This window comes from Delphinapterus leucas, chromosome 5 (assembly GCF_059928025.1).
Source record: "Delphinapterus leucas isolate spDelLeu-1000000601 "Yukka" chromosome 5, BTC_Dleu_Yukka2, whole genome shotgun sequence".
In the NCBI taxonomy this organism is placed as follows: domain Eukaryota; kingdom Metazoa; phylum Chordata; class Mammalia; order Artiodactyla; family Monodontidae; genus Delphinapterus; species Delphinapterus leucas.
Genome location: NC_143133.1, coordinates 93,809,329 through 93,812,585, shown reverse-complemented (window position 1 = coordinate 93,812,585; position 3,257 = coordinate 93,809,329). Strand labels below are relative to the sequence as shown.

The 3,257-nt window shown below is 37.0% G+C and overlaps 1 non-coding gene across 1 annotated transcript; it reads left to right on the top strand.

The window, feature by feature from the left end:
• The first annotated feature begins 760 nt into the window (after nt 1-760).
• LOC115803997 (U6 spliceosomal RNA) lies at nt 761-865 on the top strand. The gene has a single exon (XR_004024803.2). It is a non-coding gene; the product is annotated as a U6 spliceosomal RNA (small nuclear RNA).
• Nucleotides 866-3,257: the final 2,392 nt, after the last annotated feature.

Genomic DNA, 3,257 nt, shown 5'->3' with positions numbered 1-3,257 from the left:
AGCAAGTTGAGACTTTAAGCATATTCTTGTGGAATAGACCGAAGCATGTGATTTAAAATAACATGATGTTATGAGGGCTGTAGTAAAGTTTTGAATTAAGTTTTATGGAGACATAGAAAAAGAAATAATTGACCTCTTCTGGGGGATGATGTATACTAGAGTTGAGCTTTGAAGAACCAGGGTGATTTCACATAGCACATGTGAGGGCGGGATTATTCCATACAGGAAAAAATGGTATAAATAAAAACATAAGGTGGGAAACTGCATAATGGATTTGTACCACTGACTTCTTAGATCCTTAGGACAGTGCAAGGACAGACTTTTAAATGCCTTAAATGTCATGCTGTTATACGGTGATACGAGGCTTTCAAAAAGCTTTTCCTCATCTCTTAGTCATTGCCTAACCCCCTGCAGTCTGTAAGCATTCACCTAAACTATTACATTGGGACATATTTTGACTTTCCCTTTAACATTTCCTCTTCTCCACCCTCTGCTCCCATCCAATCAATGACCAATCCTATTAATTCTACTTCTGGAACCTCTCAAATTCAGATCATCATCTCCATTCTTTCTGCCACTAACTAAATTCAGGTCATTAAAATATTGTCTACCTGATCTCCTACTCACAACATACCCTTCACACTGTGGCCAGTTACTTTTGAAACATTGAACATTGATCTGATCCATTAAGCTTCTACTCTAAATTTTAAATTTAATCTGCCAGAACCAGATTTAATCTACTTTTAAAATAACATTTTGTGTGTTCATTTCAAGAGCACATATGCTAAAATTGGAATGATACAGAGAAGATTAGCATGGCCCCTGTGCAAGGATGATGTAAATTTGTGAAACATTAAAAGAATAGTAATAACATTTCGTGAGAAGAAAGTATTTTAGCAATGCTCCACATGCTAAAAGAGTCTGCATTTTCCTTTAATACTACTCTAATTATTAGGAGCTTAATCAATGAGGTCATAATCAGTGGCTAAATTATCACAGGTCTGGTGAATAAAATCAACCTTCTATGAAAAACATTTTAAAGGTTTACATAAACAATATATAACAAATATCCTCACAAATATAGTTTGCTATTAAAAAGTTCCTAGTCTCCAGGTGATAAGCCAATATACCTTTAATCTATTTACACAATCCCTTCATTATTATAGAAAGCTCTTTTCTTAGAGAAGCAACTTGGAAATTCACTTTCTGATAAGATCCAAAATAAATATCAATTATTTTACTAGAGGTTACAAAATCATGCTTTTCTAATTTATCATTCTATTAACATCTTTCAGTGAGAATTCTTCATAAAGAACTTTCCCTCATTAGCCAGGGCTATTTTCAAATTTAGTTCCTAAAGGAAAAACAAGATAAATATTTATTCTTAGATTTTTGCTTTTAAATAAAGTGATTAATGAATTGAGTTTTGTTTTGTTGGTTCTCTCCCATGTATTATGAACTTATGGAATTTTACGTAATGTATGTGTTCCAATAAATTGTATTCATTATTCTTTTTGATGCTCAAATTTTACTGTCTTTGGCTATTCAGATCTTCTTCACTTTAGTGTCTATCTATGGCCTTTTAACATAACTCATATTCTTTGATAGCTTGCATTGTGGCCTCCCCAAAATCTCAGGTTAATCTTATAAAGGCGGCCCTAGACTTAAAAACCGTCATTCTAGGGGCTTCCCTGGTGGCGCAGTGGTTGAGAGTCCACCTGCCGATGCAGGGGACACGGGTTCGTGCCCCGGTCCGGGAAGATCCCACATGCCGCGGAGCGGCTAGGCCCGTGAGCCATGGCCGCTGAGCCTGTGCGTCCGGAGCCTGTGCTGCGTAACGGGAGAGGCCACAACAGTGAGAGGCCCGCATACCGCAAAAAAAACAAAACAACCTGTCATTCTACAGGTGCATTTGTGAAAATGTAATAAATACAGACCATAATCCAGTTAATAGATATGCTTATGGCTATTAAGTTATGATTGCTTTTCAGTGGACCAAAGAAGGAAACTAGGAGGTTGGTTTTTTCTTTGTCAATTCATACAGATATTTCCAATTTGAATTGAATTACAAGATTTTTTTTAGTTACCTTTACTTTCATACATATATATATATATATATATATATATTTTTTTTTTTTTTTTTTTCCTCTTACTCTAAAAACTTCTTTTTCCTAACTGCATTAACATAATTGCTTTCTTAACCCTGGTTATTTACAAAACAGAGCCTGAGGCAGATTACTTGTTAAGGCTTCATTGGAAGGTGTAAACCTAGGCAGGTAGAGTGAAGGTAAAAGAGAATTGAGGAAAGGGAAGAAGCTCAGTTATGTAGGAAACATTTCAATCAGGCTTTCAGAAACCACTGTGCCTCAGAACAGCCCTTGCAGTGAAAAAAGTGAGGGGAATTAATTTTCAGGCTTCCTCCTGGATCATCGGTCAAAGTTCACCCCAAGAGTTGTTAGTGGCCCTGCACTTTCACGTGTGTTGCCTAGACCTTTCTAGGAAGTCACTAAGGACACCAAATCCCACACTCTATTAGGCCACGTATCATCTGAGTGCACCAGAAATGAGAGGAGCTAGAGTGTTTTGGGGTCTTGTCAGGTCAGATCGGGCATTGGAGCTGATGCTCCTTCTATGGCAAACATGGGGAAGACCACGCCCTCACCCAGAGGAGTCCAAGACAGCCAGGCAGCACTTGGAGATGAGGCAATGGCAGCAGCAGCTGGGGCTCTCTCTTGAACAAGCAGTCAGGGGCCAAAGTGTCCTCTCTGGTAGAACTCTAAATGTTTTCACATTAAAACTGAATCCAAATCTTTAAGCCAAACTATATAGCTTCAGTAGAAAATGAATGGAAGAAAAATAATCTAATACTCATCTTATTTTTAAGCATTATCTGCAGAAGTCCACAAATTAGGTCTTATGTGTAATTTCTTATTTGCATTATTCTCATGCACACACACCCACACAGATATGACACACATACTTTCTAACTGGGCTGACACCCTTCTCCAGGGAAGACCTGTGAACCTGAGCCAAAGGGCTGGTGTACACTTGTTTACTGTGTAAGCAAGAGTAGAAAAATGTGATGTACAGTGGAAACTTGTACAGAATAAATAATAGCTTTGAGAAAAAAAACAGTATAGAAAAAGTAAAAAAAAAAAAAAGACTTTTTTGCAGCTCAATTTTTCTTAAGAATATATTCCATACAGTCAAAATACTGGGTATAAAAGGATATACAGTCATAATACTGAGTATAAAAG